Genomic DNA, 25,561 nt, shown 5'->3' with positions numbered 1-25,561 from the left:
GTCAATAGAGTCGGTGATGCCATCCAACCATCTCATCCTCTGTCATCCCCATCTCCTCCTACCTTCAATCTTTGCCAGCATCAGAGTCTTTTCAAATGAATCAGCTCTTCACATCAGGTGGCCAAAGTATTGGAGTTTCAGCTTCACCGTCAGTCCTTCCAATGAATACTCAGGACTGGTTTCCTTTAGGAAGGACTGGTTGGATCTCTTTGCAGTCCAGGGGACTCTCAAGAGTCTTCTCCAACACCACAGTTCAAAAGCATCACTTCTTTGGTGCTCAGCTTTCTTTATAGTCCAACTCTCACATCCATACATGACTAAGATGGTATGGGGAGGGGAGAGGGAGGAGGGTTCAGAAATTAATAATTTAAAAAAAATAAATTAAAAAAAAAAAAAAAACCATAGCTTGGACTAGACAGAATTATGTTGGCAAAGTAATGTCTCTGCTTTTTAATATGCTGTCTAGGCTGGTCATAGCTTTCCTTCCAAGGAACAAGCGTTTTTTAATTTCATGGCTACAGTCACCATCTGCAGTGATTTTGTAGATCCCCAAAATAAAGTCTGCCACTGTTTCCCCATCTATTTGCCATGAAGAGATGGAATTGGATGCATGATCTTCGTTTTCTGAATGTTGAGTTTTAAGCCAGCTTTTTCACTCTCCTATTTCACTTTCATCAAGAGGCTTTTTAGTTCTTCACTTTCTGCCATAAGGGTGGTGTCATCTGCATATCTGAGCTTATTGATATTTCTCCCAGCTCTCTTGATTCCAGCTTGTGCTTCTTCCAGCCCAGCGTTTCTCAGGATGTAGTCTGCATGTAAGTTAAATAAGCAGGGTGACAGTATACAGCCTTGACATACTCCTTTTCCTGTTTGGAACCAGTCTGTTGTTCCATGTCTTGTTCTAACTGTTGCTTCCTGACCTGCATACAGATTTCTCAAGAGGCTTCATCGACTGAAGCAGATTATACCAATTGCTGGTGGATTCAAATCCAGATAGGCTTAACCCATAGTTCAGTAACCATTGGTCACTATATTACCTCAAGAATGAAAAAGCCAACTACTGTGTTAGAATTTGAACTTTTGCTTTGATGATTAAGAAAGGGGCAAGTTTCTATGACAAAGCTATATGTTTTTTCAGAGCTGGAGAGACTGTTGTTGAAATCTGAGGGAAATAAAATATCTCACTGTGGGGGAAAGGGGAGTACAGGGTAAGGGCCAAGAAAGTGGTTTTGTGTTGTTTTGATCTGCTACTATGTCCTCTGAGCTCTTCTATAGATTGAAGATTGTGTTGTAATCGATAACAATTTTGTTTTCTGAGTTGCAGCTTGACATTCATAAAGAAATGTATTTTGTGAAGATCTAACCTCTTGAGGCACAAAACTGTGCACTTCTCAATTATATTAATAGTATCTATTCAAAAATGAGTTTTCAGTACTCACAAGTAATTTTATGAGAAGTCAAACTGAAAAATCAGACATTTTACCTTCTTACTCCTTAAATTACTATCATAGAGGCAGGTGAGTTAAAAAAGAATTCATGTGTTAGCTCTTAAGATGGCCACATGCTTTTCAGTTGTCAAATACAGCCACTTCAGGAGCACCTAAATATGATCGGTAATTTACTTACTTAATACTGTATAAATAAAGATTTTTCCTTAAATATTTGCCATTTCTAAAAGTCACTTATACATTCAGATATCTGAACATGTGGGGAAAATCCCCCTCACTGTTCGTCTTGGTCATGTAGCTGCTGAACATGCTATTTTCATGATTTGCATTTTCTCTGAAAATTGTTCATCTAAAATAGAAATACAGTGTCAAAGGACTAAACTTGTTTTAATTCATAAATAGTGATCCTTAGCATGGCTGTGTTGCAGTACAACTTTATTTATGGACACTGAAATTTGAATTTCATACAATTTCCACTTGTCACAAAATATTCTTCCTTTTCCCCCAAATATTTAAAAAAGTGAAATCCATTTTTAGCTTGTGGGCCTTACAAAAAAGGCAGTGGGCCAGATTTGGCATGTGGGCTGTCATAGCTTTCCAATGTTTTTTTTTTTTTTTTTTAACAGTTGTAAATATATAGATTATGTAAGATTGATCAAATAGGATTTTGTGATCTTAATGAAGACAATTTAACTTGTTCCAATAATTCAAGTTATATAAGTGAAAAAAGAAAATGGAAAAAACAGCTAATGGTTATAGTACTTAATTCATACCACTTTCTGGTATTTTTCTTTGTTCTTTGGAGAATACGTATATTCAAAAAATTAAGATGAGAATGGAATTTGAATGTTTGAAAATTAACATTCTTTGACTTAAAATGGTAAAGTATTGGTAACATCACATAAGCCCTGTCTTCATATTGAAAAATACTATGGAAGAATAGCTAAGAGTATTTTTGAGATTCAGGATTCCATACAATATAATTGAAAAACATAAGGGTAAGTTCATTAATTTCTCTTTTTTCCAATCTTCCTCCTTGGCCTGCTTGAGGAAAATTGAAATGTGTTTAAAACAGTTAAGAAAAATCACAAGTTGGTATGTAGGTAAAACTCCCACTTGAGAAGGTTTCTGTGGAAGGAAAGCTATCACCATCAAAAGGTACTGTGTTTGTAGCCAGTAGAAAAATACGTGTCTGGAGATCCATCTTCTTAATGAGAAATCTTAATGATCTATTACTCTTTGTGATTCTTTCCCAAACTCATCCTATGATGGGGCAGGGGAAAAATGCATTCTAGTTTTTCACAAATAGAAGCTCCAGAAAGCTACAGTTTCTAAAGAAACTCAATCCTTCGAACAAAAACTTAGAAAAGCTGTTTGGAGAGAGACCAAGTCTAAGAATCTGGACCTGCATGGCTATGCAACCCAAATACTGGTGATTTCTAGAAAACTAAAAGTTGAATCAATTAAAAATTAATTTTACAATCACTGAAACTTCCTTTCTAATCAGTTTATCGCAGGGTAAATAGGTTAAATGGTTCATTCTTGACTTAAGTATGGAATGTCATTGACATTGGCTGTCTGATCAGTGGCAGGGCCTTTTTCTACCATTATAATCTGCCATCATCCATGGTCTAACTTGACACTGTTTTGAAGTGACATCTGAGTTGGCTGATAGGAAATATTACATGAATAATTGAATAATTGTGTGAACTTTTCAGTGTCTTCTCAATTAAATTACCTGAGGAGAAGGTATAATGAAAGCACTCAGAGCCTTGATGTGTGTGTGTGTGTGTGTGTATGTATATATATGTTTATATGTATTTATATATATATATATAAATAAATTTATGTTTATTTGGATTTTGCCCAAGTATGTGGTCTGTGTATGAGTGCATACACATATTCAGGAGCTAAACATGGATTTTATGCAGTGACCTATGAAATTCTTTTCAACTCAGAAGTTATCTAAAATAGAATGCCAAAATATTAAAAAAAATCATGAATAATAGGCAGACTCTTGCTCTTCTGGAAGTCTGAAGATTTAGATTCCATATAACTAACCTTGAGTTAACTGAAGATAATTGCTCAGTTGTTATTATTATGCAAATATACTTACCTTGGATATACATACCTTGGATATATCTATTACATAGAGGATCAAATGTTATTGAATAAATCTCTTGCTGCACTTTTATTTTTTGTATTTTAAAAGATGTAGCAGGCTCTAATTTCTCAATGTCCTAAGTAGTTTATGAATATTAAAGATGTGGTTTTTGATTATCATCTCTGATTTTATGTTCATGAAAATATGACTCAGTTTAGTTGGAGTTCTAACTATAGGTCTAGTTCTATAAAATTCTAATTTCCATCATCTTGACTACATTGATTTTGTGCACTTTGATCTTTATTTTGTGTTACACAAAAGTCAATATGTTGATCTACAAACACATCTGCTACTTGGATAGTAGCTATTGTAGAACTGGCTCTCTTTTCAAGCACAGTTATGACACTAAGAATTGGTACTATGTGCTGCTGTTGGCACTTACCAGTCGTAAAACCTGTGAAAAATTCCAAGAGCTATGTGAAGGAAGCTTTCTTTGTTCTAATTTAACATTAGTGCATAGAGTAAAATTGTGTTTGTTAGAAATTGTATGAAAAACCTGTGGTCTTTGGTTTGTTTATTTCCTTGACTCTGGAGTTTTAATATCATTGTTTTTTAGTCATGATTAGGGGCTTCCCAGGTGGTAGTAATGGTAAAGAGCCCACCTGCCAGTGAAGGAGACCTAAGAGATGTGGGTTTGATCCCTGAGTTGGGAAGATCCTCTGGAGGAAGGCATGGAAACCCACCAGTTTTCTTTCCTGGGATATCCCACGGACAGAGGAGCCTGGTGGGCTACAGTCCATAGGGTCGCAAAGAGTCAGACACGACTGAAGCGACTTAGTACTCATGCATGCAGGCATAGCATGACTATAGCTATATGTCAAATTATTAGTTCATTGAAATTCCCAATCAGTATAACACTGCTTGTAAGATAAAATTTTTTGTAACCTATTGAATTAGTTCTCTGTTTTATACGGCAATCTAACTATAATAGCTATTTCTTTGAGCACAGAGGTTACTTATTCATTTGTTGATTGCATACCTGAAACTGAGAGGCTAGCCCTAAGAAATATTAAAAAACTAAGAAATTAAGAATCAAAAAAGTGCCATGCTGCTGCTGCTAAGTCGTTTCAGTTGTGTCCAACTCTGTGCGACCCCATAGACGGCAGCCCACTAGGCTCCCCGTCCCTGGGATTCTTCAGGCAAGAACCCTGGAGTGGGTTGCCATTTCCTTCTCCAATGCATGAAAGTGAAAAGTGAAAGTGAAGTCGCTCAGTCAAGTCCGACTCTTAGCGACCCCATGGGCTGCAGCCTACCAGGCTCTTCCGTCCATGGGATTTTCCAGGCAAGAGTACTGGAGTGGGGAAAGAGTGCCATAGCCAGTACAAAAAAAAAAAAAAAAAAAAAAAGCTGCAATGTTAAATGAGATCACTGAGTGTGAAGTGAAATACCACAGAGACCCATTCCTTTATACCTGATTTGAAAACACATGATGGTTTAAGCATCTAAGTTGATTACTACCTGTGTTTATATTATATAGGTAGCTTTAGAAAAAAGAGGTTTAGTTTAGTATAAAAAATATTCTAGTTATTTAATGCTGCATTAAATGGAACATAGAATGTCATTTCTGATATATTCTGCTTATTGTTTGAGCCCAAAAGGCAGCCCAGATTTGAGAGGAGTGGACATATAGACTCCAACTCTCAGTGGAGGAAATGACATGTACATGTAGAAGGGTTGAAATGGATGAGCCATATTAGAAATAGCTATGCAAGAAGTAAGTATTATTTAATGATACTTGGATATATTGAATATCACTATAATGTGAACAAATAAGGAAACATTGACAGTGATTTTCAAGTGAAATTTTCTTCTCTAGCCCCATACTTAAAATAGTACATCTAGATTGTGTTTGACCATTTGATGAAGCATAGTCTTCTTGTGTTTTAAGTTGATGAAGCAAGCTGACCAAAGTTGTCACTCTAGGGGACACTTCTCAGTGTCCTGAGTACGGGTAAACCTTTGGAAAAGCGAGTGTGCTATTGCTATTGCATCTGTTTGTGGCAATGTGAGATGGAGTCTAAAATGATATGACTTTGAAGAATATTGCTAGAATGTATAATTTTAAATTTTCCAAGAAAAAATTGTAGTGTTGATCTCATCTAAATCTTTTTATCACAAAGGTAAGAATACTAAAGCCTAGAGGGGTTGAGTGACTTTGCAAAGCTCTTAATGTTAGCAGGTGGAATGGCGCACTGTGGACTTGAATCTAGGTCTCCTAACTGCCACGTTACTGCTCTTCCTATTATTCCATACGTCATTACTTTCTAAAAGTTGGTGCTGTAAATTTCCATCTGGTAATCCATGTAGAAGTACTGTCTTCACCAAATGGTGAATAAGAGCTTGTCATTTCATTTTTATTTTCAATGTCTTGGGGTCTTTAGAGAAGTGAAATGTTTAGTCAACTTGACAAGAAACATAATAGTGAGTAGTTTAAGTATGTATGGTGAATCGGGGAGAGTCTAGTTTTGATGGGCTCTGAAATTTATACAAATTTGGCCCCAGTCTATAAGAAGAAATGATGCAAAATTACAACTGCAGAATTAAGTACAGGGTTTGAAAAGAGGCCTGTGTAATTTAAAGGATCCTGAAGCTCAACCTTCATCAACCTCTGGTGGTGAATCAATTAGTTTAATTGAAATAATAGAGTTTTGATTAGACTTTTGGAAGAACATGTTGTTTCTTCAGACAAAGCATTGTTACTGAGCACAAATGAAGGTTGATCTTTTCCTTTCAGCATTTACAGTGGGTTTTAAATGCACTCTTGCTTATACGTATGAATATACACAAGGAAATTCAGGCAGTGCTTTCTAGCTCTAAGAAATATGATGCTTCCTTGAATAGTGATGTAGACATGCAGCCTTACTTTTTAAAAATCTCCAACTGCCAATGTTTATGTAGGAAGCAGTGCTATTGATCTTTGAAGGCTAAAGACTTCTGAATGATGCATTAAATTGGTCTGTTAAAGCAGTCCTATGTATCTGCTTGTTTTTGGAAATCATCTATTTATAAATTATTTGACCTCATCAAGGAGGAGGATAAATGGAGATACCAACTCATGTCTGAGTTGATTTAAGTGAAACCAATTGCAGTATTCAGATAAATGCTGCTTATACAAAGTATTTTTAGTCCATTTCCAGTGTTAGTATGCTACGCATGGAATGCATGACAGAGACAGAAGAAGTAAGGGTAATATTTTACCTTACTGAGTGTTTTGAGACACGCAAGGTTGTTATTATGTTTCCTATTCTTATAAAAAAAAATCAGCTGTAGGATATGAACTAATTTTCCCTGAAGTAACATAGCTGGGATTCAAGCCCAGGATTAGGACACAAAGGGCAACAGGCTTTTCATTATGTCACTCTGTCTCTTCTTAGAGTCCGGTGGAAGTTTATACCATCCCCACTGTCCTTCCCCACCAGGAAACAATTCCATTCCCAAGGCCTTGTAATTTAGCTTTTTGTTATGACTGCTTTTCTCTGAGTTATTTAATTAGAATCTGCAGTTTTTGGCAGGAAAATAGTCAACCCAGCATATTTCTAACAAGCAATGTCTTTAGGGGAGAAAGTCGAAGTGAGCAAATAGAAGAGAAGGAATACATGATAGTAGCTGCTAGAATATATTAGTTGCAGACAAATTTCAGTGGGAGTGTCAGTCACCATGCATTAAATTTTAGTGAAGTGGCCTGAAAAACAAGAATGGAATGTAACAAAGCATGTATATCATAGTACAGAAGGTTTGGAATTCTCCCAAACCTGTCATCTTTTAATGGAGAAACTTTTAGGAGCAGAGGCAGGGCCTATGTTGATAGAATGATCTTGGGAAATGCCTTCCAAAGGCACCTTCAAACATTCCTTTTCAGACTTGATGTTTTTAAAGGCTTTTCTATTAGATAAATAAAATTTAAAAAGCAATAGCTATGTATATATATAGTTCAAAATAATCAAATTAATGTAGCTCAATAGATAATATCATTAAGCATCCTAAAGGTTGAATATTGCTAATGAAACATACTTGAGCTTTTAAGTAGAACTGTTAGACAAGATAAATGATGAATACTAGGTGAAAAAACAGTGGTTTTAGTGGCACTGACAAATATGGATTAAGAGGGCTTTCTACCCCTCTGGCTCAAAGCATTTCATTACTGGTAGATGGAAAATGGATGGTGTAGTCTATTGAGAAATTCCCTCAATAGGGAAGGTGTGATCTTGCTATTTGGGATGATAATGTCACTGTGGTTTTTCATCATGTTGCCCCATACAACATTTTATGTACTTTTTTTGATCTAGTAAATAATTGATGACATGAGTCTCTGCATGCTGTTGAGGAGAAACTATTTTTTTCATCTATTTTCCTTGAAGCCCATAGGTTTCTCAAAATTAGGTTTTCTGGTGGCATGATTGTAATAATATCTACTGGAGTTGAAAATTGTGTCTGTTTTTTCCAAGAACAAGTTGTAAATCCTGTTAAATTGCAAAGTCAAGTCCATAGTTTGCATCAAAGGTAACAGTGAGAGAAGAGTGGACTAGCTTCCAGGCAGGCAGTGTGAGAGTATTTAGACTCCATCATGCCTGAAAGCATTTTTCTTAAGTGCAAACATTGGATATATTACCCAGGGACTTAAAACAGAGTCAGCTAAAGGGAACTGGATCTTTTCAGTCTGTCAAATTATGTGTGTCTGCTTCTTAATCATTATCATGAAACAGTTCTATGGGACTACTTGAACCAAGTTAGCTTTCAATTAGCATGACATTATGTTGGCAAGTCAAAAGTATTAGAAAAAATATGGTCCTGGCATGGACATCTTATATATGAACAAGTTATTGGTGCATTTGCATGCTCCAACAGTATTACACTCTGTTAAGCTCTTAAAACTCTTGCCTCTGAATTTTTTCTATTAAACTTACTTGAAAACATTTCCAAACCCAGTGAAATCCAACTATCGACCTGCTTCCATTAAGATCATGGCACCCGGTCCCATCACTTCATGGCAAATAGATGGGGAAACAGTGGAAACAGTGGCTGACTCTATTTTTGGGGGGCTCCAAAATCACTGTAGATGGTGATTGCAGCCATGAAATTAAAAGACACTTACTCCTTGGAAGGAAAGTTATGACCAACCTAGACATCATATTAAAAAGCAGAGACATTACTTTGTCAACAAAGGTCCATCTAGTCAAGGCTATGGTTTTTACAGTGGTCATGTATGGATGTGAGAGTTGTACTACAAAGAAAGCTGAGCACTGAAGAATTGATGCTTTCGAACTGTGGTGTTGAGAAGACTCTTGAGAGGCCTTGGACTGCAAGGAGATCCAACCAGTCCATCCTAAGGGAAATCGAAGGACTGATGTTAAAGCTGAAACTCCAGGATTTTGGCCACCTGATGCAAAGAGCTGACTCATTTGAAAAGACCCTGATGTTGGGAAAGATTGAAGGCAGGAGAAGGGGACAACAGAGGATGAGATGGTTGGACGGCATTACCGACTCAATGGACATGAGTATGGGTAAACCCCGGGAGTTGGTGATGGACAGGGAGGCCTGGTGTGCTGCGGTTCATGGGGTCGCAAAGAATTGGACATGACTGAGTGACTGAACTGAACTGAACCTGCTTCCTGACTTTACCCACATTGTTGAGCATTCTCGAAGTAAGCATACTGCTTTACTAACTGGCTTTTCCCAATTTTCCTCCTACCTCATTAATTCCTGTTTTGCTTTGCTGATTCCTGTTTTTGTGTTTGGCCTCACTAAGTTGTAGTTCACGGCCTCAATCATGAGTCTTCTTCCCTATCTTTCTTGCGCAACTGACCATAAAAGTGACAAGTGTTAGACACTCAGTCGTGTCCGACTCTTTGCCACCCTATGGACTGTAGCCCACCAGGCTCCTCCGCCCATGGGATTCTCCAGCCAAGAATACTAGAGTGGGTTGCCATTTCCTCCTCCAGGGTATCTTCCCGATCCAAGGACTGAACCCAGGTCTCCCACATTGCAGGCCGATTCTATACCGTCTGAGCAACCAGGGAAGCCCATAACTGACCATATCTAGTTTTTTAAAATAAAATCCATATATTGATGAGTCCTGAATCTATGTCTGCAGGTCAGATTTCTTCCATGTTCTTCCCATCTGCATTATTATCTATTACTACATATAAATTTACCAGAAACTTAGTGTCTTAAAACAAAACACAGTCTCATGGATTCTGTGGGTTAGGAATCTGGGTGTGGCTTAGCTGGGTCTTAAGGCTCAGGGTCTCTCACTAGGCTGCAGTCAAGATGTTGGCGAGGTTTGATTGGTGCATGATTTTTTTTTCCAAGTTCACTCCGTGGTTTTTGGCAGGATTCAGTTCCTTAAAAGTTGTTGGACCCAGCTTTTCTCTGGTTGTTGGGCAGAGGCCACACTCACTTTCTTGCCACATGGGCTTGTCTATGGGGCAGCTCATAGTATGGCAGTTGGCTTTATATAACTGAGTAGTAAGAGAGTGCCAGCAAGATGGAAGTCAGGCTTTTATCCCCTGATCTCAGAAGTGACATCCTATCATGTTGGCCTTATTAGCAGGTCACTAGGTTCATCCCATAGTCAAAGGGACATGATTATACAAAGTCATGAATAATAAAAGTCAGGGATTGTTATAGGCCTACCATGCTAATATATCAAATTAAGTTGGATGTTTTATAAGCATCTCAAACTTAAAGTATCCAAAAAGGATCACATCTTCCTAACCACTTCCCAAAGTTTCTATTCCCCTAGCCTTCCTCATCTCAATGGTAGCACAGTACACCTCTGACTAAACCTGGGAGTGATCTTTGATTCCATTTTCAGTCACTGACCACACCTAATACTTTTGTAACTCCAGTTCTATTATCTTCAAATTTTACCCTGTCTGAAGATTTTCTCTCTTTTTAAAATTAAAGAATAGTTGATGTATAGTGTTGTGTTAGTTTCATGTGTATAACGTCACAATTTACCTTTCTCTCTCTCTATATATTTTTTTTTCAAATTCTGTCCCGTTATAGTTTATCATAAGATATCAAGTGTAGTTCTCCATGATATATGTTAGGTCCTTGCTATTTATCTGTTTTATATATAGTTGTATGTATCTGTTAATTCCAAATTCCTAGTTTGTCCTTTTTTTCTTTGGTAGCCATCGGTTTGTCTGTGGGTCTGTTTCTGTTTTGTGTATGTATGTGTGTGTATATATATAGTTCATTTGTATCGTTTTAAAATACTCCATGTATAAGTGATATCACATGATATTTGTCTTTCTCTGGCATACTTCACTTAGTATGATAATGTCTAGGTCCATCCATGTTGCTGCAAACGTTATTGTTTCATTCTTTTTTATGGCTCAGTAATATTCCACTGTATATGTTATGTGTGTGTGTGTGTGTATAAAACATCTTCTTTATCCATTCAACTGTTGAGGGACACTTGGGTTGTTTCTACGTCTTGGCTGTTGTAAATAATGGTGCTATAAACACTGGGGTGCATGTATCTTTTCAAATTACAGTTTTTGTCTTTTTTTAAAAAATATAAATTTATTTATTTTAATTGGAGGCTAATTACTTTACAATATTGTATTGGTTTTGCCATACATCAACATGAATCCACCACGGGTGTACATGTGCTCCCCATCCTGAACCCCCCTCCCACCTCCCTCCCTGTACCATCCCTCTGGGTCATCCCAGTGCACCAGCCCCAAGCATCCTGTATCATGCATCAAACCTGGACTGGCAATTCATTTCTTATATGATATTATACATGTTTCAATGCCATTCTCCCAAATCGTCCCACCCTTCCCCTCTCCCACAGAGTCCAAAAGACTGTTCTATCATCAGTGTCTCTTTTGCTGTCTTGTATACAGGGTTATTGTTACCATCTTTCTCAATTCTATATATATGCATTAGTATACTGTATTGGTGTTTTTCTTTCTGGCTTACTTCACTCTGTATAATAGGCTCCAGTTTCATCCACCTCATTAGAACTGATTCAAATGTATTCTTTTTAATGGCTGAGTAATACTCCATTGTGTATATGTACCACAACTTTCTTACGCATTCGTCTGCTGATGGACATCTAGGTTGCTTCCATGTCCTGGCTATTATAAACAGTGCTGCCATGAACATTGGGGTACGTGTGTCTCTTTCAATTCTGGTTTCCTCCATGTGTATGCCCAGCAGTGGGATTGCTGGATCATATGGTAGTTCTGTTTTTCATCTTTTAAGGAATCTCCATACTGTTTTCATAGTGACTGTACCAATTTACATTCCCACAATAATGTAGGGAGGTTCCCTTTTCTCCACACCCTCTCCAGCAGTTATTATTTGTTGTCTGATTATTTCTATCATTACCTTTGTTAAAACTATAATCCAGTATCATTTCTTGTATGAACCATTTCATTAGCCTCCAGCCTAATTATTATCTTTTGCCCCTATTCTTGGTCCACTATAGTCCTTTCCTTACATGATCTCAAGGCAAGCTTTTAAGTAATTCATATTCTCTTACTAGTACCTGTATTAGTTCCCTAGTGCTGCAGCAACAACTTTCCACAGACCAGGTGGCTTAAAACAATAAAAATTTGTTTTCTCACAGTTCTGGAGGCTAGAGGTTCAAAACCAAGGTGTTGGCAGGGCTATGCTCTCTCTGAAGTCTCTAACAGATGATCCTTCCTTGCCTCTTCTTTGCTTCTTGGCCGTTTTGGCGAGTCCCTGGCTTTTCTTGGCCTAGAGATACATCACTCCAATCTCTGCCTCTATTGTCACATGGTTTCCTTCCTGTGAGTGTGTGTCCATCCTTTAAGGGTTTAGGGTCTACCATAATCCAGTATGGCCTCATCTTCACTTGGTTACATCTGCAAAGAACCAATTCCCAAATAAGGTCTCATATGCAGGTATCTAGGTTTAGTACTTCGGAGAAGGCAATGGCACCCCACTCCTGTACTCTTGCCTGGAAAATCCCGTGGATGGAGGAGCCTGGTGGGCTACATCCATGGGGTCACGAAGAGTCGGACACAACTGAGTGACTTCACTTTCACTTTTCACTTTCATGCACTGGAGAAGGAAATGGCAACCCACTCCCGTGTTCTTGCCTGGAGAATCCCAGGGATGGGGGAGCCTGGTGGGCTGCCATCTATGGGGTCGCACAGAGTCGGACACGACTGAAGCAACTTAGCAGCAGCAGCAGCAGGTTTAGTACTTAATCATCTTTTGGGATGACCCACAACAGTCCCCTCATTTAAACTCCGAATTATTGTTTTTTACTACAAATAAAATACAAGTCCTGACATGAACTGGTCCCAGCCTATTCTTCATGATCTACCTAGTCCCATTCTCCCCTTTGTCCAGTCTCTTCTAGCCATATTGACCTTCTTTCTTTTGTAAAGTTATGCTGAGCTTGTTCCCGTCTCATGTCCGTGCATATGCTCTTCCTCTTCCTGTGATGTTTTCCCTGCATATTCTGCCTCCTTCTCACAATTTAAGTTCCAAATTATAGGCAAGACCTTGGAGAAATTAAAAAGGAAATGTCTATACCACATCACTCTTTTTCCTGTACTACTATTTTATTTTCCTCACAAAATTTATCATTAAAGAAAGTGTGCTACTTACTTGTCTGCTTGTGTTTTGCCTGATGAGAATGAAGGGTCTTGAACTATCTTGTTTCCTGTTATGTCTCCAATACGCCTACATGTAGGATAGTGCATGGCATATGTGGGTCAAGGAGTTGATAGACCCATTACAATACTGGAGAGCAAGATGTCATGTGAAACTGCTAAGCAGGTTCTGGAAAGTAGTAGATACCAAATGCTGGTTTATCTCTGATCCTCCAAACTTGTGGAGGTGATAAGAATTTGTGTGTTAAGTTTCTATATGTGGTTGGAAGGAGAGCAGTCAGTCTTAGAATTCAGTTATTAGGAGAACCCTAAACAAGGAAACGGAGAAGGCACTGGTGACCCACTCCAGTACTCTTGCCTGGAAACTCCCATGGATGGAGGAGCCTGGTGGGCTGCAGTCCATGGGGTTGTGAAGAGTTGGACGCGACTGAGCGACTTCACTTTCACTTTTCACTTTCATGCATTGGAGAAGGAAATGGCAACCCACTCCAGTGTTCTTGCCTGGAGAATCCCAGGGACGGGGGAGCCTGGTGGGTTGCTGTCTATGGCATCGCACAGAGTCGGACACGACTGACGTGACTTAGCAGCAGCAAGCAAGGAAACTCCCGGAGTTGGTGATGGACAGGGAGGCCTGGCGTGCTGCAATTCATGGGGTCACAAAGAGTCAGACACAACTGAGCAAATGAACTGAACTGAACTGAACTGAAGCAAGGAAAACTATATGCTAAGTTCAGGGACATTAAGAAGCCACCATATTAGATGGGCATAACACAATTTTTATTCTCTTTGAGGAGACAGTGCATCTTCTGCTGTAAAGGAACAGAACTCTCAGATAGTGAAAACTTTTGAGTTAAGCGACTGTAGCAAATACCTCATGGAAAACCACAGAAAAAGCACATGGAAAATATCTCAGTCTATGCATGGCCTCTGTGAACACTGGCCACAAAAATGGTAGCACTGCCTGCAGGTACATTATTGGATATGGATCGAATGTGTTTTTGTTTGTGGATATATTTGTATCAGAGGTCTCAGAACTTTGTTGACTATTTAAAGTATCGTCAGTGGAAGACTTGTAAACATTGTGTAGCTGTCTGACCTTGTGAAAGGTAACCTATAGACCACAGTAGCATCTACCTAAGTGAAAATTTGTAAGGATTAACAAAATGATTTATGTGAAATACCTAGATACGTGCCTGGCATTAAGTGTTTAAAAAAAGGAAGTTGCTACTAATAAATACTAAAAACAGAATATGAAAGATCAGATATAATATATAAATAATTATCACAAATATCTGCCAAGTACTGGTGATAAACTAGAATATTTCTTTTAAGTTTCTGGCTTTTTTAAAAAAAGTTTCTGGCTTTTTCATTGTACTTGCTTCCTGTTGCTGCTATAGCAATGTCTCGTAAACTTTGTTGCTCAAAACATCACAAATTTGTTCTCTTTCAGTTCTGAAGGTTAGGAGCTTGAAATGAGTTTTATGGGGCTGCAATCAGAGTGTAAGCAGGGCTGGTTTTTGGGGATTCTGGGGTAGAATCCGTTCCCTTCATCTTCCAGCTCCTGGTTCTTGCTGATATAACTTGGCTCATGGTCTCATCACTCCAGTGTCTGCTTCCATTATCATGTGACCTTCTCCCTACCTTTAATTCTCCTGTCACTCTCTTACAAGAGCATTTGTGGTGACAAAGGGCCAACCTTGGAATCCAGGATAATCTCCCCGTGACCTTAGATCTGTAGGTGAATCACATCTGTAAAGTCCCTTTTCCCATGAAAGGTGATACATTCAACCATTGCAGGAATCAATCCGTGGACATCTTTCAGGGCCGTCAATTATTTGGTCTTACACAAATGAATTCATTGTCTTTTAATTTTAACAGTTACTTGAAAATAAGTATAGAGCTTTATCATTGTGTTGTGTTTCCTTTATAAAAAGATTATATTGACCTACTGATATATAGGACAAATTTCTTTTCCTGGCAGATTTGGTGGTCAAGTTCTTACTGAGTCCCCAGGGATGACTACTAACTACCTTTGTAAAAGATAACCAGTTTTACTGTGTTCTGTGGTCTCAGGACTGATTTTTTTTTTTCTGCCTGATAGATCTTATTATTCTGACTAGTGAGTAAACTTATGATATGACGAGCCATACCACAGATCATTTGGCAATGTCTAGAGACATTTTTTCTTCCAACAACTTGGGGAAGGTATCCTGGCATCTAGTGAATAGAAGCCATGGATGTCACAAAACATCTTATAGTGAACAGGACAGCCTCCCCCTGACACAAAGAAGAACTATCTGGCCCAAGATATTAATAGCAGTGGGGTTGAGAAAGCCTGCATAGGGAACTCTAAAAAATACTATTGCTTAGACCTTTGCTTTTCAGAGTGCGGATCATGGGCCAGTGGTTTTGACAATACTCTTCTGGTCATTTGTCTCTTTGAAAGTTCCCGAAGTCTTGTCTCTTTGAAAGATCACAAAATATAGCTAAGGTTGAGAAGCGCTGCCTTCCTTAGCATTTTCCCCACTATCCTACTCTCTTCACAAGTAATGGCTGTGGCTATATTGAGTTTCACTGGAAAAAGAAAGCTTTAATTTTTTTTTTTTTTTTGCCACATATAACAAACATCAAATACTGCAGTTCTAATGAACATACAGCTACTTTTTCTTGAGAGTTACAGTAAGTTTCTTCAACATGTTGAATTTTAAACATAGATAAATGTGATAAGTGTCAAGTTTACCCAAGTATCCATTTACTGTATTGGCAGGAGGAGCTCACAGAGGAGAACAAATCCACTCACCTGGGATCATATTTGCAGCCCAGAAGAGTGATGATGGAATTTATTTGCTTTTTCTCTCTGGCTTTGTCACTTGCCTCATCCAATCTGCTAACTTTGGAACCCCTCAAATTTCTTCAGTATGAGCTTTTGCAGCTGAATTACAGTGGAGGGCATGGTGAATAGGAAAGGTGGAAGAAAGGTGAATTAGAAAAGTGGCAGATGGAAACTGTGTAGTGTTTTTATTGATGCTCTCTATTCCTGTGCACAATGCACTTTCCATTTTAGCTAGTCAGGTTCATCCATTTACTGGATTTTCTCCTGTCACCGAGTAAATATGAATTGTATTGGATTTTACAGAATTTTCTGGCAGTGTATGGAATATTTCCATTTCTTCAATAGTTCCCAAAATAGTTCAGTTTGGACTTATTACTTATAGGTAATTCAGTTAAGATTGTAGTCATCAGCACAGCCCTGTAAATGTTCAGTGGCTCATAACAATAAAGGGTAATATACACCTAATGAAGCACTAGTGTTTACTGTTAATCATATATTAGCATTATTGATTTTCCTCTGATGTGGAGACTATTCCCTTGCCCACTTGACAAATGAGAGGATAGAGGCATAGAGATATTAGATATTATTAATTCATCCAACTCCACCCAGCTGGTAAGAAATTGGGTTGAGCTTGAAACACAGGCAGCTTTACTCCTGAGTGTATGCACTTGGCCTTCTTCATTGTATATTTCTTTGGGTTTCTCTTTACAGACAAGCATCATGAGTGCCAGGGATTTTCTAAGCTATAGCTGGTTATACTAAGAAACTCTAGACTTTCCAAGGGTTGATTGCATAAATTTTCCAGTGACCTTGATATTGAGGCCTTTTTCTAGGAAGCTTGCATCCTCGCCACGTTTGCTTTAACATGGGCAGTTCCCCTGCCTGTCCAAAGCTGAGAGAAAGGCCTGATATCTCAAAGTACATTTATTTCTTGTTGATGGTAATGTTATTGAAGTAGACTTTTTCCATGCATTTTTATAATTCTACTGATCTCTTATTTAACTATCTTGAAGGTGTCTTTATATTGTTGTTCATGTGGTTTCTGATTAAAACACCATGATATTAAGCACTGACTGGAATACAAAATCTTAACTGACAGTAGCTTATTGTAATTTTTTCTTGAAACTTGAAAAATTAATTTTCTTATCTCAAAGCATTCATTTATTATAGTAAATGAATGTAGTTATAGAGCATACTTTTCAGAAATCATGACTCATAAAACTATAAAATGAATACATGTCAAAGATTTATTTTACTAATTAATGAAAGAAGTGGAAGAGATGTTATAAATGATTCAGAGGTGGTGTCAAAGAACCATACATTTATATGCAATAAAGGAATTTTGGAGTGGGTTTACCACAACTGGTCTATACATAGGACAGTAATCAGCTGCATCCCACTAGACATAGTTCAATTCAGTTCAGTTTAGTCACTCAGTTGTGTCCGAGTCTTTGCAACCCCATGGACTGCAGCATGCCAGGCTTCCCTATTCATCACCAACTCCTGGAGCTTGCTCAAACTCATGTCCATCGAGTCGGTGATGCCATCCAACCATCTCCTCCTCTGTCGTCACCTTCTCCTCCTGCCTTCAGTCTTTCCCAGCATCAAAGTAAGTAAGCCAGAAAGAAAAACACCAATACAGTATACTAACGCATATATATGGAATTTAGAAAGATGGTAACAATAACCCTGTGTACGAGACAGCAAAAGAGACACTGATGTATAGAACAGTCTTATGGACTCTGTGGGAGAGGGAGAGGGTGGGAAGATTTGGGAGAATGGCATTGAAACATGTATAATATCATGTGTGAAACGAGTCACCAGTCCAGGTTCGATGCAGGATACTGGATGCTTGGGGCTGGTGCACTGGGACGACCCAGAGGGATGGTATGGGGAGGGAGGAGGGAGGAGGGAGGAGGGTTCAGGATGGGGAACACATGTATACTTGTGGCGGATTCATTTTGATATTTGGCAAAACTAATACAATATTTTAAAGTTTTAAAAAAAAAAAGTTTTTTCCAGTGAGTCAGTTCTGTGCATCAGTGGCCAAAGATATGATGCTAGACACAAATGAGTTCTATTTCTAGGGACAAGAATGACTTGCATTGCTGTTAGCTTTCTAGAAGTTTACTTTATCTTTATAGAGTTAGTTATAAAATAGCATATTCAAACACAAAGGTGCACATATAGGATCAGATAATCCCCAGAGGCTCAACTTCCTATTAGAAGGATATCCAATTATCTCTGCTGCTCATTCCGGAGTTTAAAATCTTTCCTTAAAGTACTACCTTGTGGATGCTTCTATGGGAATCACTTGTCTCTAGTATACATTTCATTCTTTGAGTTATCCAGTCAACACTTAGTACCTGTCATCTGCCCTGAGAAATTTAATGGGTGTTAGAAACAGACCAGGAAATCTGTGTGTATTGGGGGGGGGTGTGTGTGTCCAGAATCTGTTTTAATTAGACTGTGATTGCTACCCTACTGTTTTTATTAGTAACTCATTCAAGTTGACCTTATGACTGATAATACTGGAAATTGTTGTAGTGGCACAATATTTAGCACAATGGGATTTATCTCAATGGCTCTTGGATTGAGAAATGTTATGTTTCTGATTTGTAGAATTATCATGGTAGTAAATCATCCAGATTTTTGTAAAATGAGCTAATTTGATTCTGTGTAAACTTTTCTTCTTTAAAATTATTTTTCCTGCTTAATTGAGGTATAATTGACAAGCAAAACTTGTATATATTTAAGGTGTACAACTTGAGGTTTTGATAGATGTATATATTGTGAAGTGATTACCACATTTTAGCTAATTAACATATGTATCACTTCATATAGCTATCCTTATTTTTTGTGTGGTCAGAATATTAAGGATTTACTCTCAGAGACTTTGAAGTATACAATACAATATTGTTAACTGTAGTCACCAGATTGTACATTAAATCTCCAGAACTTATTCATACTATGTAAGTGAAACTTTATACCCATGTGACTTTATCTACCCATCCCTGCTCCCAGCCTCTAGAAACTACAATTCTCCTCTCTGCTTCTGTGACTGTGACCTTTTCAGATTCCAAATATACATGAGATCAGATCATATTTGTCTTTCTGTGCCTGGCCTCTCTCCCTTAGCATAATGCCCTCAAAAGTTCATTCATGTTGTAAAAAACTAAAAGATTTCCTTCTTTTTAAAGGCTGAATAATATTCTCTCTATATGAATGTGTGTATCTCACATTTTCTTTATCCATTTATTGATGTACACTTAAAACCTTAATGCTTTTTCTAAGAAAGTTTTAAAATGATACAAGCATGTATTTTTATGAAAAGCAGTACATGTTTATATATTTAAAAAAAAACTGGGCAAACATTTAGCAATATGGAGGAAAGCCAAAAGTAGTATAACTACTTATGTAGTTAAGTACTGATACAATCAGTACTGTATGCTGTTATGTAGTTTTTTCCAGTCATCTTTCTTTTATCCATATTCATATTACTCATAAGAATCATGCTATCTATGCAACATTGTGTTCTTTTTCCTCTCAACATTTTATTGTGACTGTTTTTCCAAGTGATTCACTTCAAGAATTATTTGTGAAAGCTGCATATTTCATCTTATAGGTACTCCCTACAATTTATTTTACTAGTTCTTATTAGTAATCAGAAACATAATACTTTATTAAGTTTTTCTTTATATAAATCTCTATCTGGATTTATGACTAAGTTGATGTGTTAGTTACCTGTTATACCATAACAGATTACCACAAATATAGCAGTTTAAAACAACACAAGTGTATTATCACATAACTTCTGTGTGTCAAAAGTCTAGGCACAGAATAGCTGGGTTCTCTGCTGAGGGTCTCATATGACTGAAATCAAGGTATCAGCTGGGTTGAATGCATCTGAAATTTGAAGTCCTCTTCCAAGTTCATGTGGCTGTTGGTGGAGTTCAGCTCTTTGTGGTTGTAGGACTGAGGGTCTCAGCTCCTAGAGGCTGTAGCCTCTATATACATATGGTTCTCTCGACTGCATGGCAGTTTCTTCTTCACGACCAGTAAGAAAACATCTCTGGTGCTTCATATTTCTAACATATTTCATCTGTGACCTCTAGACTCTTTTTAAAAGAGTCAGCTGATTGGGGCAGGCCCAGCAAAGGCAATCTCCCTTTGATTAACTTAAAATTGATTATTTTTTTACAATTGCAAAATATTTTCACTTTTGCTGTATAACATAGCCTAATTATGAGTGTTATTCCATCACTTTTATAGGCCTTTCCTCAAAGCGGGGGGTTTCTACAGGGTATGAACAACAGGAGGTAGGAATCTTGGAGGGCCCTCACAGAATTTTTACTACTGCAGACAGATTTCATTTCTCTATTCAATGATATATGCTTTCTTTATCATGATTTGTTCCTATGTATTCTGATATCTGGTGTAGTGTTGTACATATTTTTCATTGGTAAGTTTTATCAATCTTTGTGGCTATACTGTCTGATTCAACTAGTCTAGAATTAAAATGCCTTTTGGTATCTTGCAAGGCAAGGTCTACTTAATTCATCTTATTTTTTCTAAATTTCTCTCTTGTTTACTCTTCCATTCAAATTGTAGACTTAATTTTTGAAAAAGCAAAATAAAAACTCCATGTGGAAAACTTTGACTTTTTTGGTCAATATTGATAAACTGGTCAATATTTTCATCTTGCAGGACATTAGTTTTCTCCATTTATAGTGGAAGCCTTTTTAAAATGTTTTTATAATCATAAGCTATAAATATGAAAATTCTGCATTTCTCTTTTTCTAACATTTATAGCTATTGTTCTTACTTTCTGCTTCATTTCACTACCTCAGACTTGGAGAGAAAAGCTAAGTGGTAACATTGACTACCCTTGCCAGTGCTATTCTAGTCGTATAAAGTTGGTTAAATTTCTTATATTCTAGTATTTTATTTTGTCAAATATGTAAGCTTTTCTATATTTTTACAACCATAATCATGATCTTTTGTTACTTGTAATACTGTGTTCCTTGAAAGTTTAAAAATACTCATCTGTGTTATTTTCTGTAGACAGAAAGTTTGGGAGTTTATACTTTAATGGTATCTAGAATTTTAAATGATTTTTGTTTGATTCATATTTTTCTTTTGTTTAGTAAATTATGGAAATTTACATTCCCAGAAAGCCACCTGATCTGTAATATTTTCAAATTTACTAAAATTCAAGGTTTTCTAAATGTCAGTGTATATTTTATACTCTCTTTTTCACTATTATTGAACCTATTTTCTTAGTAGATTATGTAGTTTACTCAACTCTTTATAATGCAAATCTGCTAATGACCCTTAGTTCCCTAAGCACCATTGGCTTCCCACCCTTTGGAGGAGATGGTCTAGACGTTGTGAGAATTGAAAAAGCCCTTTCCTTACAAGATTCTTCTATTAAGTTTTCAGCCAAGTGGAGCCACCCAGTTGGTGTGCCAGTTAGTTCACAGTAACTGCAGCCACTACTCCAGGCTGTTAGTTTGCAGGATGTTCCATAGTGTTTAAGCTGAGTTACTTTATGGCAACATACGCTGGTGTGGAATTCTCAGGATAATTTTTAAATAAGGAACACATGCGTTTTGGACAGTTATTTGACAACTGACCATTCTTTATGATTTGCAGGAGAATCTGTCAAGTATTATATGACTGAAGACCTTATTCTCACCTTGGCCTCTTAGATTATGAGTTAATTTTTGATGATCAGTATTGAAGAATGGTTGGAGAAGGAAATGGCAACCCACACCAGTACTCTTGTCTGGAGAATTCCAAGGACAGAGGAACCTGGTGGGCTACAGTCCGTGGGATCACAAAGAGTTGGACACGACTGTGTGACAAAGTTACACTTTCACTTTCATTCTGTTTAAGAGACCCGGGTTAGCTTTCTGGGTTGGGAAGATCCCCTGGAGAAGAAAATGACAACCCACTCCGGTATTCTGGCCTGGAGAATCCCATGGACAGAGCAGCCTGGTGGGCTACAGTCCATGGGGTCGCAAGAGTTGGACATGACTTAGCAATTAAACCACCACCACCACCACCACCACGATTGAAGAATGGTTATAAGATCTGGAACCTTAATATTCCCTTGTTAGCCAGACTCTATAGGAATGAATGATCTTCTGCTTAGGATTGTTTTAAACAGACAACAGCAGCAACAACAACAGCAAAACCCCAGAAATGTATCTGGGCCAATTTGTAAAAAAATTCGAGTTACTTAAAACATATTTTTGATTATCTGAACATGTACCCCTCTCCACTCCCCAACCTGTATTGAGTAGATTGTCAAATATATAGTTTAGTTTTTGCCAGTGGAAATTTGAAAAATGCATCATGTATTCTTTTGTTCTCCTGTCCCTGTAATCTACTGCCCATTACTTTTAAAGCCTTTCCACCCTGGCCCCAAGTCAGCCCAAATGTGAACATCATCTGAGAATATTTTCATTGACTTCTTCAGGCAACTCTGAGCACTTTCCATAGACTTGAGAATTCTTCTCTTAAAATGCTTATTCCTTTGCTATAATTGTTGATTTTCATATTTTTCTTATATGCGATCCTTGGCCACAGTGACCATTTCCTAATGATTTTTTATCCCTACTACTTAAAACAGCATTTGAAACACAGTTTAGTTTAGTCGCTCAGTCATTGCAACTCTTTGTGACCCCATGAACTGCAGCACGCCAAGCTTCCCTGTCCATCACCAACTCTTAGAGCTTGCTCAAACTCATGTCCATTGAGTCGATGATGCCATCCAACCGTCTCATCCTCTGTTGTTGCCTTCTCCTCCTGCCTTCAATCTTTCCCAGAATCAGAGTCTTTTCCAGTGAGTCAGTGCTTCGCATCAGGTGGCTGAAGTATTGGAGTTTCAGCTTCAGCATCAGTCTTTCCAATGAATATTCAAGACTGATTTCCTTTAGGATTGACTGGTTTGATCTTCTTGCAGTCCAAGGGACTCTGAAGAGTCTTATCCAACACCACAATTCAAAAGCATCAATTCTTTGGCGCTCAGCTTTTTTTATAGTCCAACTCTACATCCATACATGACCACTGGAAAAACCATAGTTTTGACTAGACAGACCTTTGTCAGCAAAGTAATGTCTCTGCTGTTTAGAATGCTGTCTAGGTTGGTCTTAACTTTTCTTCCAGGGAGCAAGCTTCTTTTAATTTCATGGCTGCAGTCACCATCTGCAGTGATTTTGGAGCACAAGAAAATAAAGTCTCTCATTGTTTCCATTATTTCCCCATCTATTTGCCACGTAGCGATTGGAACAGATGCCATGATCTTCATTTTTTGGATGTTGAGTTTTAAGACAGATTTTTCAGTCTCCTCTTTCACTTTCATCAGGAGGCTCTTTAGTTCTTCTTCACTTTCTGCCATAAGGGTGGTGTCATCTGCATATCTGAGGTTATTGATATATCTCCTGGCAGTCTTGATTCTAGCTTGTGCTTCATCCAACCCAACATTTCGCATCATGTACACTGCATGTAAGTTAAATAAGCAGGGTGACAATATACAGCCTTGATGTACTCCTTTCCCAGTTTGGAACCTGTCTGTTGTTCCATGTCTAGTTCGAATTGTTGCTTCTTGACCTAAATACAGATTTCTCAGGAGGCAGGTCAGGTGGTCTGGTATTTCCATCTCTTTAAGTATTTTCCACAGTTTGTTGTGATCTACACAGTCAAAAGGATTGGTGTAATTAGTAAAGCAGAAGTAGATGTTTTTATCAAATTTTCTTGCCATTTCTATGATCCAACAGATGTTGGGAATTTGATCTCTGGTTCATCTGCATTTTCTAAATCCAGCTTGAACATCTGGAAGTTCATGGTTCACATATTGTTGAAGCCTGGCTTGGAGGATTTTGAGCATTATTTTGCGAGTGTGTGAGATGAGTGAAATTGTGCAGTAGTTTGAACATTTTTTGGCATTGCCTTTCTTTGGGATTGGAATGAAAACTGACCTTTTCCAGTCCTGTGGCCACTGCTGAGTTTTCCAAATTTGCTGGCATATTGAGTGCAGCACTTTCACAGCATCATGTTTTAGGATTTGAAATAACTCAACTGGAATTCTATCACCTCCACTAGCTTTGTTCATAGTGATGCTTCCTAAGGCCCACTTGACTTCACATTGCAGGATGTCTTGCTCTAGGTGAGTAATCATACCATTGTGGTTATCTGCGTCATGAAGATCTTTTCTGTACAGTTCTTTTGTGTATTCTTGCCACCTCTTCTTAATATCGTCTGCTTCTGTTAGGTCCATACCATTTCTGTCCTTTATTGTGCCCATCTTTGCATGAAATGTTCCCTTGGTATCTCTAATTTTCTTAAAGATCTCTAGTCTTTCCCATTCTCTTGTTTTCCTCTATTTCTTTGCATTGATCACTGAGGAAGGCTTTCTTATCTCTCCTTGCTATTCTTTGGAACTCTGCATTCAGATGGGTATATCTTTCCTTTTCTCCTTTGCCTTTCACTTCTCTTCTTTTCTCAGCTATTATTAAGGCCTCCTCAGACAACTATTTTGCCTTTTTGCGTTTCATTTTCTTGAGGATGGTTTTGATCACTGCCTCCTGTACAGTGTCCTGAACCTCTGTCCATAGTTCTTCAGGCACTCTATCAGATCTAATTCTTGGAATCTATTTGTCACTTTCACTGTATAATCATTAGGGATTTGATTTAGGTCATACCTGAATGTTCTAGTGGTTTTCCGTACTTTCTTCAATTTAAGCCTGAATTTGGCAATAAGGAGTTCATGATCTGAGCCACAGTCAGCTCCTGGTCTCATTTTTGCTGACTATATAGAGCTTCTAACTTTTATAACTAGAACTAACTTTTAGTTAGACTATAAGAGTGTCTGTTGATCCTCTCCACAGGGACTCTTTCCAGAATTTTAAAATCTATTCCTTTATTTAAATAGTACATTTGGTAGAATACTTTATCTGTGCCATGCAGATATAGATACTTAAATTTTGACTTGAGTGGGGAAAAAAGGTATAATCTTGAGTTTACTAAGACAAGACCTTCACAAACTAAGTAAAATATAATGGATCATCTTTGGAATGTAAATAATTATTATATAGCAGCCAGTAATGGAGAGAAAAGAGAGAAAAAGTGCTAGTTTTTAAAATTTTCTACAATTAAATGTCAATGTTAAATACCATAAAAACAATTGTTTTATTTACAGGTTGTGAAACTTTGAAGAAAGGTATACTACCTCAGTATGTTGGGGGAGAAATAGGTCTAACATGAAATAAAATGAAAGGAAATAGATATGACCCATATTTATGTGTATGCTTTTGAGATGAGAAAAAGGACACTTGTAGAGTACAAGTAACTTGCCTAACCCAACACAGTAAAACTCTTAATCCAGTTCATCCCCATACCAACTCATTTGCTTTATAATGTCTTGAGTAAGACAAGTGAGTACAACTTCCCTCTCTTGCTCTTCTAAACTTACTTTTGTATTCCAATGTATTTTATTTCTCTTCTGCCT

The sequence above is a fragment of the Bos taurus genome, chromosome X (assembly GCF_002263795.3).
Source record: "Bos taurus isolate L1 Dominette 01449 registration number 42190680 breed Hereford chromosome X, ARS-UCD2.0, whole genome shotgun sequence".
In the NCBI taxonomy this organism is placed as follows: domain Eukaryota; kingdom Metazoa; phylum Chordata; class Mammalia; order Artiodactyla; family Bovidae; genus Bos; species Bos taurus.
The sequence above is the reverse complement of the archived record's forward strand: the minus strand, read 5'-3'. Positions refer to the sequence as shown.